General features: G+C 36.6%; 2 long non-coding RNA genes and 1 pseudogene across 2 annotated transcripts; all 3 read right to left on the bottom strand.

The window, feature by feature from the left end:
- Positions 1-12,198, bottom strand: part of LOC146719704 (uncharacterized) — an 81,481-nt pseudogene that overhangs the window by 31,250 nt on the left and 38,033 nt on the right.
- LOC146719706 (uncharacterized) lies at positions 8,380-9,335 on the bottom strand. Its single transcript, XR_014926367.1, has 2 exons — positions 8,531-9,335; positions 8,380-8,457 (listed from the first exon to the last, which is right to left on the bottom strand). It is a non-coding gene; the product is annotated as an uncharacterized LOC146719706 (long non-coding RNA).
- LOC146719707 (uncharacterized) lies at positions 11,516-11,863 on the bottom strand. The gene is made up of 2 exons (XR_014926371.1): positions 11,667-11,863; positions 11,516-11,593 (listed from the first exon to the last, which is right to left on the bottom strand). It is a non-coding gene; the product is annotated as an uncharacterized LOC146719707 (long non-coding RNA).

Consider the following 12,198-nt stretch of genomic DNA (forward strand, 5'->3'; position numbering starts at 1 on the left):
AATTACATGTCTTTTCAATTATTAAAAATTTCGAACATTATTATTCTTTACAAAATCATGTACTGAGGAAGACTGTCGCAACAGTCAAAACTTATACGTTTTATTTATTTTATTTTATGTAAATAAATTAATTATTTATACACCTAAATAATTTGCTCGTTTTTAAGTTGGCCTGTTTATGTACGTTTTATTTAATTTTATTTAATTTTATACGAGCCGTAAAAAGTTTTATTTACTAGTTTTTTATTTTTTATTAGTAAATGTTTTAGAAAGAATATAGGGCAACATCCAATGAACATTATTAAAAAAATGTATAATTTTATTTCAATAAAAATATTGAAATTAAAGGTAAAATAGTGGCCTAACTTATTAATACAATAAATAAATATAATATATTTTTCACTAATTATATATAAAATTGGATTTCGATCTTTGCCGATTTTCTCAAATGTAACTTTATGACTTGTTGAACAACAAGTGCAACACGTTTAGTTAAAAAATAAACAATTTTCTAGTTTGATTGATTTATAATCACTAACATATTATTCATAAAAAAAAATTTGATAATTTTAAAATGTCAGGTATAAATTAAATAATATTATAGTGTTTTAAAAAGATTTCAATAAAAGCTATAAAAATATACAATAAAAAGTCTATAATTATTTAAAAATTTTAATCCGACCTTGCCCTGATCTTGACAGGATTACCTAAGGTTAAATTAAAAAGGCTAATAAATAGATCATTTTAAACTTTTATTGAAAAATTTTTTATAATACTTATAATTTTCGAGATATTTCACTATTCTGAAACTTTTTATATATGCATATTCTGTTTGAACATAAGTGGTCTCATACATGTATAATTATATGCGATCATATTTAATACCATTAAAAATAAGAAAACTTTTGTGTAAGACAATGATATATTGTCTATTTGCCTTATTTCTGATATGTTCTACGGGTTAAAAAAATTTTTTTTAACCAACATTTTTTGTTTAATCTAAAGTGTTGCCACTTAAGTGAATATAAGGCTACCTTGAAATTTTAATAAATATTTTATTTTTTTATTGCATATTTTTGTAGAGCTCTTATTGGGACCTCTTTTAAAAAAAATAATTTTATTTACTTTAGATTAGTCGTTTCAGAGTTATTTAATTTTTTATGGTAAAGTGTTGATGATTATAAATCAATTAAACGAGAGAATTATTTATTTTTTAGCTTTATGTATCACACTTTTTGTTCAACATATAATAAGTTGCAACATAGGAGAAATAAAACCAGCAAACCAAATTTAATAAGAACAGCTGATGAAATTGTAGAAATTTACTATATGCGTATATGATTAATAAAATGATTTAATGCTACACTAAAAAAAAATTTAATAAATATAAATAAATATTTATTATAATACTGCCTAATAAATCATTTATTTCAAACTAATAATATTGATTAAATTCTAGTTTTGAGACTTTCGCGGTCATTGGAATGATCAATGCAAAAGGTTTCTGGATGGATGCCGCGTGGTTTAACAGCGTAATGCCGACGTTTCGCAAACGTTGCAATTTGCATCTTCAGGACTGAGAGCTCTGATATTGAGCTTTCTTGGGTTGTAATAATACAGCACGCGCCGACGATAAATAAAGCGGGGAAAGGACGCTCGAACAATACTTTCCCCCGCGACTCGTAATAATAATTTTAAAAAATACCGAACAATCCCGACGAGAAACGGAAAATCCCGAACGTACGCGAGCGGCCGTATAAAAAGGCCGGGAGAATCCGAAAAGGGACATTCCGCTCCGTATCGTCTTAGGACGACTACTGCTCCGAAAAACGCCAAGAAAAGCATAGAACGAAGAGATCGGGGGTACCCTGTCTCGTGTGGGTGTGTTCTCACTAACTAAGCTGCTCCAAACGTTTCCTTTCCGAATCCTCTCCTTACATTCTCCTCCGCCACAATCGGCCTAGAAGACCAGAGGTTGGGCGTTCTCCGCCTCTATCGGGAACTCCCGCGGCCGATCGATTATTCCAAACCAAATATAATAACAGAATTCCCTCAACCCGGCTACTGCGAAATAGACATAAACTTCGAAGAAGGAAAACCCGCGCATCAACTCTCTCACCCGGACGAGCGCAAGAGAGAGAGACGCGACAATAACACCGCGAGACCACACCGCGCCCCGGACCGTGCCGCGCCGACAACAAACGCGCCGAAACAAACGTAAACACGACCACGAGGATTTAAAGGGCCGTACAATTAAAGTCTCGAGCCACGATCGAGACGCGAAATAATAACAATAGTATTTCGACCGTGCGTTACCCGTGTGTTAAATTGTAACCCATGCATCTGTTGCAGTACCAATAGCGAACTCCGACGCCGAGAGATAGTCGCCCAGTCTGTATGTTCCGAAGCGTAAAACAGCCTTCTTTTCAACCACATTTTACTAAAGTTCTAGTAATTAGGCTACTTAAATTTTACCACACATTTTATTTTCACATACTTTTGAAGCCATTGGGATCCTTCCTTTACAACACACACACATACTTAGATTAGCGTTTCAGATCCATAATTTACGTATGTGTTAATAATCATTAGAGAATTACTTTCTTTTAGCTTTTATCACCTTTTCGCACATTAATGCGACATAGGAGAAATAAAACCGACCAATTTTAAGACGCGAGAAATGAAAACGTCGCGTTATATAAAGTTTAATGCATCCTATATAAATTTTAATAATACTCAGGATTTTATATAATCATCCTAATCCACATCGTATCAAACCAATATGGATTAAATTTAAGTTGACTGATTCGTCATGAATGATCAAGCAAAGGTTTCTGATGATGCGGTATTAACGATAATCCGACGTCGCAAAGGCATTGCATCCAGGACTAGACTGAGAGCTCTAGAGTTGTCATAACAGCACGGCCGACATACTGAGGCGTGGCAAGACGCCACTAACTTATGCCCCGCGACTCGTAAAAATCAAAGATAACGACACCTTTCCAGAACGCCCGATCGGCTCGCCGGTCAGGATTCGGGAGGAAGGGGGAGATCCGAAGCATTCGCTTCCGTTATTACACATATTGGTTTATTCAAAAAGAACAAGTAAACAAATGATTGTGGATGGGTCCTAAATAGGACTTTTGTACACTACGTAATATAACGAATGTTTTTTGGCATAAAGCCCTAATAGAAACTCTCGCAATCTCCTGGATAAGAAATGTTTGTTGGCATAAAGCCCTAAATAGAGAACTTATTGACTACTCGGTATAAACAAAATAAGGAGGCGTATAGCCTGTAGCGGTGGCCGGAAAAGATTTACAAATTACCCGGTATAACTTAGAGATACGGTGTACGGGAGGCGTATAGCCTATGGCAGGAATAAACCGGAAACCGGGAAACCCGGCGTAATGACGAGAAACCCGTCACCCGGTGTATAGCAGGAAGAGACCGGAAAACCGGGTAAACCGGCGTAATGACGAGAAACCCGTCACCCGTTGTATAGCAGGAAGAGACCGGAAACCGGGAAACCCCGGCGTAACAACGAGAAAACCCGTTGCCCGGCGTGTAACAGGAAGAGACCGGAAACCGGGAGACCCGGCGTAACAACGAGAAACCCGTTGCCCGGCGTGGTAACAGGAAGAGACCGGAAACCGGGAAACCCGGCGTAACAACGAGAAACCCGTTGCCCGGCGTGTAACAGGAAGAGGACCGGAAACCGGGAAACCCGGCGTAACAACGAGAAACCCGTTTGCCCGATACTAAAGGTAGGAGGCCAGAAACCGGGAAACCCGGCGTAACAACGAGAAGCCGTTGCCTGGCTAGGAGGTCTGGAACAGGACTGGTGCCGGCTCATCCGTCGAGCCGGCTTATATACCCTGCCGGCGGTTCCCCCACTCTACCTCGAGGCTGTGGTGGGGGGTAATGCCGGCGTCGTAGTGGGGCGCCTCTGGGGGTTGTAGTGGGGCGCCCCTGGGGTAGGGTGACCCGTGTATCAGTTGTGATTTTGTGCTTAGGGGCGCCTTAGGCGCCATAGCCTCAAGTGGCGGGCGGGTGATCGGCCCGCGAGGCGTTAGTAACGGCTACGCCGTTACAAGATGATATTCAAGGGATGAAAAATCAGGGACGTAACACTGCCCCCCTTCATCAAGATTGTCGTCCCGACAATCGATAACAAGAGCATCCATTGTTAATTCAAAATTCTGTGCTCCGATGTCGACTTATGACTCCAGCGAATATCTCTGTTCTACCCTGGGCTTCTGCCACAAGTTGCCGAACAATCCGCAATTCTGGATCCCGTCGCACATCCGCACAAACTATCTCCGTATTCCGATGTCAAACTTAGGATTCTGACGAATTCTCGTTCCACCGTAGGTTCGTAGGCTCCCGCCGCAGGTCGTTGAACTATATTCGCCAATTCAAATTCACAGTACAACTGCATCAATTGTCGATTCCAGGGCACCGACGAGTCTTCCTGCCCTACTCTGGGCTGCTGCCGCAGGTTACCGAGCGATTCCGTCAATTTGGTCCCAATCGACTTTCAGATCTTCTTATCTTCCATGGGTATCTTCCGTGGACCCATTGTCCCTCATGGACTCCCCAAGTCCCTGTCTCGGCATTTGCTCAAAGTCCCGCGGGAAAACCACGGATCAAAAACCGCGGGCAAGACAGTCTTCTTAGAGTAGAATAAAGACGAATAAAGATTTTCTCCCTCGAAGACTAAGCTGGGAGATCAACTTTTCCGCCATTTAGGAAACTTTTCTCAGGTCAAAGACAAATCTCTTTCCAAATTGAAGACTCTATAACGAAAAATAAAATGTGCAGTAACTTATTCTATTTTTTTTTCTTAAATTAAAACATCCCCCCGAATTTTTAAAGAAAAATCGACATTTCCGGGCTCCAATCTACTTAATTATTTTTCTAAACTTCTCGAGAAAAGAAGCTAATTTATCTGAATGTACAATTTTTCTCTTATGTCTAGACGATCTTTCTATACAAAACACCACGTCACTAAGTTTCTTTACTATTCGGAATGGACCTTCTCAACTTCCTTGTAATTTCGGAGCTTTCCCTTTAATCCTACGAGGATTATAAAACCAAACCTTCTGTCCTACTTCGAAAAGAATTCTTCTGGCACTACAATCATAACGAATCTTCATCTGAGAAGATTTCAGATTCATTCGTCATCAGGTTCTAATTTGAACCCTAATATTGCGCGAAAATCATTTTCTCTTTCATTTGAAAAGTGCGTACCCAAATTTCCACATATTCTAATATATTAATAGAAGGACTTAGCTGTAGATTTTGTGGTCGGCAATGAATCTCTTTCAAGGCTTGAAGTTCCTCGTCGTGACGACGCAGCATCGCCGCAATTTCGTCCTTTTGACGTGTCTGCTCCTGTCGCATTTCTCGCATTTCAAGAAGGAGAACCCGAAGAGCTGTAGACCGTTACCGCCGGTTCTCCTGCGACTTCCGGTAACGAGCCCGTTTGCTCTCTTGATTCCTCGCTGCCAGTCGTTCGAGACGGAGCTTGTGAACGGGTAATCCTCGGGGAATGTATCATTTTCGATGTTCTGTTCCGCTTCAGTGAGATGTTTCTTCGATCCGATCCCGGACGAGCCCCCAAAATGTTGTGTCTTCCGGACGTTCTCTCTCGAATCACTCGTACACTCTCACACACGCGGAACACGCCCGAAAAGGATAAAAACTCTTAAGGTGATACTAAGTTTTAATATGAAAATCCAGTACAGAAGAACGATGCAATACAATAAGTAATATCCGCAAATACTCATTGGCCTCGAAAGCGTCTGCTCGATGCGTCAGCTAGACCAAATCTGTCATGGAGCCTAAAAACAACCACCGGGCGGTTGTCAATAAACAACCCCTCTTAACGATAAAGCTCCACGACGACACACAAGGGATGATATTCAGGGGATGAAAGATCAGGGACGTAACAATATATTATGGGAGGTTTTTCATCTACGGAAAAGTAGTCCTTTATGACGCCGCCTAGTGATGAGTGTATATTAAAGGCAGTGTGCCAAATAGGGTTTGTTTGATAACCTTTGTCGCGGTTGAGGTTGTCGGGATGTTTTAGAATTTCTAGGGCTTCACGATGTTTCCTGGCGAAATAGCTTTGCGAGGAGGCTAGTCTGATTGCTTTGTCGTATTGTACCGAGTGTCCCGTCTCTATCCAATGTTCTGCCAAGGCTGATTGATTAAAATGACAGTACCTGGCGCTCCGTTGGTGTTCCTTAATTCATGTACTGATCTTTCTCTTAGTTTCTCCTATGTACACTTTTCCGCAGGAGCAAGGAATCCTGTATACACCTGGTGTTTCTAAGTGTGGTCTTCGGTCTTTGGGATTAGGAAATAGTTGCGCAATCTTATTTTGAGGTTTAGAAATTACTTTGATATTGTGTTTACCCAGGATCCTATTAATGCGTTCTGTTGTACCTTAAAGATACAGAAGGATCGTCTATTTTTTATCTTCTTTTTCTTCTTCTTTTTTACTTGATGTACATATTTGTAGAACTGGAGATTTTATTTTTCAGCCTTTCAATTGTTTGATGGATGTCTTTGCTGTTGTACCCATTCTTGGTCAAGACTTGGTCGAGATGTTCTAATTCTTCATTCAGGGAAGTTGGTTCAGAAATTGTTATTAGTAATGACATGAATAGTAATGGCAGGCGACAGGATTTTCTAGAATAATATAAAATAAAAAATTATAATATTTAAAATAAATAATATTGAAGATGAGTAGTATATGGGGCACTATAGTAAGTCAAAACAAACCCCCACTCCTCGGCTATTGGCGCCGACCCTCTGCTGTGCCAGACGGTTTTTTATGGTGTGACAGACAATGGCTCCTGCAGTGAGAGTAACCCATCAGTAACCCCTGTTGCAAGTGTCAAAACTCAGTTTGGACACGAGGCCCTGACATCTGAGAGGGTGTGGCTAGACAGAATTTTTTGATAGGAGCTTGGTTTATTTTTTATCGGGGCATTAGTCTTTGGCGTTTGATAGGCTTTACCTATACTTGCCGGCACTCTGATTGGGTGATTTTTATTTTGGAAGGGTAGAGGGAGAGTAGGTGGGTTTTGGAAAAAGCCGACAAAATGGCGAGTCGTGGTATACCGAGGCCACGTGGAGGGCGACTATGCATCTCGCTCTTCGAACTCTCTTATGCGATAAAGAGAAAGGGTCGCCGGAGTGACAGCGATGAAAAAGATTAGCAAAAAATACAGACTCGCACTGATTTCGAGCTGATAGCTTACTAGGCGTTGCACTATCGGCTAATGTTGGTATTATCATCGGTAACAAAGGAAACCAAGAAAACAAGATATACAAAAATTACAAACGCCTCTAACGTCTGACCACGATTTTGCTTGCTGTATACGCGATATCAAGTATTATCGACACCTTGGTAACAAATAAGACCTAACAATAAAAAACAAAAAGAAGCTCGTGTACAATTTCGGCTGAACGTCACCTCGACACCAAGAGTAATAAAAATAACTATCAGAAAACACACTTGCTCGAGTTCGCATTCAAAGTTTTTTATTGCTGGCAAAAAATAAAATAAAATTATTTCTTGATATACGAGGAAAGAATAGAGAAAAGAGCATGTTAAATCAATTTGAGATACAAAATTTTATTCTATGCTATTTTTAAATTATTTAAAATTGGTGACGTTATTATAAAAAATGTACATAAAATTTATTTTTGTTATTACATATTACAGACTTATGTTATTACTATTATTAACACTACTATATTACAAAATTTTACACAATAAAATATTTCCTAAGGAGATGCCGGAGCGTTGGCCGAACTCCGACGGGTTAGCGCCCTCATTTGAAAGGAACTAAAATTGTCAATAATTACCGACAATTTTAATTCCGCTATTATCGATAGTAATCCATATATGTCAAAAAGCCATTTTAGTGTGTTCAATATATTGAAATCAGATAACAAAATATATTTTTACTGTCGAATCATCTCGCACACGCATCTAAGCGTGTCAATGACAGTAAAACATGCATACATATATAAATGTGTCTCTTTATGACATAGTTGAACACAATTTTAATATTGCTCTTTTATATATTTTGATGATATATGCATATTTTCATGTATTTTTCAAAGGAAATATACAATCTACATACATATATATATAATAACAAATATACATATATATATATATAAAGGTGGTTCAAAAATCCGGCAACAGTCAATTATGTCCAAGAAATAGTGGTCTTATGAATAAAATATAAAAATTGCAGGGTTCAACCCGGGAAAAATTTTTTATATATAATTATATTTAAATAATTATATAATTAAGGTAGTAGATATTAAACTGACTACACTGGCTGTCTATTCGATTTGTTAAACTATATTTATTGACGTTTCGACCATACGGGTTGTGGTCCTTTTCAAAATTACAATAGAAGCATTCTAGAAATTAATGTACATGCAATCAGAATCAACATTTAAATTGAAAACGTGAAATGTAACAAATGAGACTTACAATGAGTTACTGCATATCGTTATTGACATTTAAAAGTACGCTCCGGTGAGACTTAACTTAAGATCGGATGGTAAATTAACTGCGTTTCACTTGTGTCATCTTGCTACGACTGAGCACACTGTACTAACAAATAAACACGCCGAAAATTATGTCAAAGTTAAAAGTTAACAATATTTACATTCTCGCTAAATTGTGATGTACCATATGGCAAATTACTAAAATAAAATATAAAAAATGAAAAATAAAATATAAAAAGTATAAGATAATAAAAAGACAAATAAATAAATAAATAAATATATTCGGTTCGCTTATGTCATCCTGCCTTAACATACCAATAATAAACTACTAATAATAGCTCCCAACAATGTATGTTAAAAATTTTTTACTTCAATTTCTAAACAAACTGTCATATATCGTACTAAAGCTTTCAGTGTCTTTCTGTAAATTGATAGTGGAATTCAATTTCTTGATAAAGTACATTTCGGCTATTTCTCTTTTTCTTCTATTGTTTTCTTTATGCAGAATTAAAGGATTCGACCAATCAAATTCATGTCCTTGATTAATTCTGTGCTCACTAACAACAGAAAAATTGCTCGCTGAATTTTTAATATTACGTCGGTGTTCGTTAATCCTAGTACTGAGATGTCTTTTTGTCTGCCCTACATAATTAGAATCACAATTGTTACAATTAATACAATAGACTACGCCGGTTTGCTTATTAATATCTAAATTATCTTTCCCCGATTTTATTAAACAGTTCAGTTTTTTGGGGATGGTAAAAATTACGTTAAGGTTCTTTTTGTTTAGAAATCTGTATATGTCATTAGTGAACCGATTACAATATGGAATGACGATGAAATTTTCCCTCGAAACATCCGTCGAATCTACCTTTATAATTTTTTTATCCTTATTGTTTATAGGTTGTGACAGCTTGTGGGTTCTATCATTGACATATTTATTAATGAGATTTTCCGGGAAGCAATTATTTTTCAAAATATTCTTTACAATTTTTAAATTAGAGTCATGAAACCGTTTGTTAGATAAAATTATTGCATGGTCAACTAAATTGGTAATGGTGTTAATTTTATATTTCGTCGGATGATTCGAGAAAAAATTGATGTATCTTCCTGAGAATGTTGGTTTTCTGTACCAGTTAGTTATGAGCTTATTATCATCCCTGTGGACAATTGTATTCAAAAAGCTGAGAGAATTATTAGTTTCAATCTCATAAATAAAAGTTAGTCTTGGGTGATAGCTATTAAACACCTCGCTCACCTCTAACAGTTTATCGTTAGGAAGGATCATGAATATGTCATCTACATATCTATAGAAACAAGATGTTTCGAAACCAAGCAAGGACAAACAATCCGTTTCAAGATCCTCCATTACGATATTTGCGAGTATGGGGGAGAGAGGTAAGCCCATTGGACTCCCATAAATCTGTTCATAAGCTATTCCAAACATGAAACTAGTTGAACACAATATTGCATCAATCGCATGCCTGAACTGTTGAAAACTAAAATTAGTATGTCCCGATATCTCATTCCATCTCTTTTCTATACCTTTTATGACTAGTTCCTTCGGAATATTAGTGTAGAGTGAAGAGACATCCAACGACATCATTATATCGGTTGACTCTATGGTTTTATTATTTATTGATTTGACGAACTCCCAACTATCTTTGACGAACGATCGAGGTTTTTGAATTGAATTTAGTAAGATAGAGTGTAAATAATTTGCCATCATATACGTTGGACTCCCAATAGAAGAGATGATAATTCTTAAGGGGGTTCCCGCTTTGTGGATCTTCGGCAATCCATATGCTCTCGGAGTGTTCCCGTTCGTGCATTTTAAATTATTAAGAGTACGTTCGTCAATTAAGTTGTTCTTTTGCCAAGATTTTAATAAGTCGTTAATTCTTTGAGATACATTGTTTATCGGGTCTTTTTTCATGATTTTATATGTCGATGTGTCACTCAACAATTCAGTCATCTGACGCACGTATTTGTCCTTGTTCATAATGACAGTGACTTGTCCCTTATCCGCTCGCGTTACAAAAATATCTTTGTTGTCATTTAAAAACTTTTTACACTTTGAGAATTTGATTAGAATATGTCTATTTATAAAATCTTGATGTTTTCTTTTGTTTTTAAGTCTATTCAAAGAATTAGCGATGCAGTTACGCGTATCATTCAGTAGGTTGCCCTTCAGTCGGTGGCTATTTAATTCAAAGTTTTTTATTACGTTAAGAGCAAATAACTCAGAATCTTTTTCACTATTATGATTAAACGGCAATCCGAATTTTCCCCCCAAGCTCAGAAACCTAAGTGTGTTCTCTGGTACTACTTTATCAGAATTATTAATTATCCATTTATTATAATCGAAATTGAAAAACCCACTATATAACTTATTTTGACGATTGAGAAGCAGATCAAATTTTTTTTTTTAATTAATTTACCTTTAATTATATTTTTATGTTTTAGAACTTTTAGATTCTGTAATTCTTTAAACTCTTTAAGTAATTTATTCGGTAGCGCAGTTTGCAGATTCCTTTCTAATTGTCTGCTTCTTACATTAGAACGATTTAAGAAAAAGTTAATGTTCTTAATTTCTAGGTTCAAAATAAGTTGTTTGCCACGCGATACAAATGTGGAAAACCTTCGATTAACAAGATTATTCTGAAACCGTACTCTAAAATTCAAATTATGAATATGCGGTGGAAGCACGTCGAACCTTCTACACCGAAGCAAGAAGATGAGTTGTTGTTTAGTTGTAGAAATCTTCAAATTCAATCCCATCCACTGTTTCAAAAGCTGAGTTTGTTGCTTTCCATAATGTAACGTGATCAAATTGAAAAAACTTCCTTCCCGGTGAGATGCCATCATTAATGTCAAAGGCGTATAATAACAATAAAATATTAAATTTCGTTCGCCAGGAATGAAATACTAAGGTAGTAGATATTAAACTGACTACACTGGCTGTCTATTCGATTTGTTAAACTATATTTATTGACGTTTCGACCATACGGGTTGTGGTCCTTTTCAAAATTACAATAGAAGCATTCTAGAAATTAATGTACATGCAATCAGAATCAACATTTAAATTGAAAACGTGAAATGTAACAAATGAGACTTACAATGAGTTACTGCATATCGTTATTGACATTTAAAAGTACGCTCCGGTGAGACTTAACTTAAGATCGGATGGTAAATTAACTGCGTTTCACTTGTGTCATCTTGCTACGACTGAGCACACTGTACTAACGAATAAACACGCCGAAAATTATGTCAAAGTTAAAAGTTAACAATATTTACATTCTCGCTAAATTGTGATGTACCATATGGCATTATTATATAATTATATGGCAAATATCAAACTATAATTATATAATTATACATAATTATATGTGAAATATGTTCATTTTATATATAATTAAATTTATTTATATATAAATTATAAAGTTTATGTATAATCTCATGTCAAGTTATACAGGGTGTCCCATAATTCGCGAATCTCCCTTGGTGGGCAGGTAGAGAACGTTATACTGACAAGGGGACACTACACCCAGTACATCGAGAATCAGGATGCCAATTTTTTTGGTGATTCTAGAGGTCAAAAAAAGGTATACGTGTTTCGGCGTTTTGTCGAATGCTCCGTAGTTTTCGAGT

This window comes from Nylanderia fulva, unplaced genomic scaffold, assembly GCF_048542155.1.
Source record: "Nylanderia fulva isolate GAGA-0341 unplaced genomic scaffold, ASM4854215v1 Scaffold89, whole genome shotgun sequence".
NCBI classification, from domain to species: Eukaryota; Metazoa; Arthropoda; class Insecta; order Hymenoptera; family Formicidae; genus Nylanderia; species Nylanderia fulva.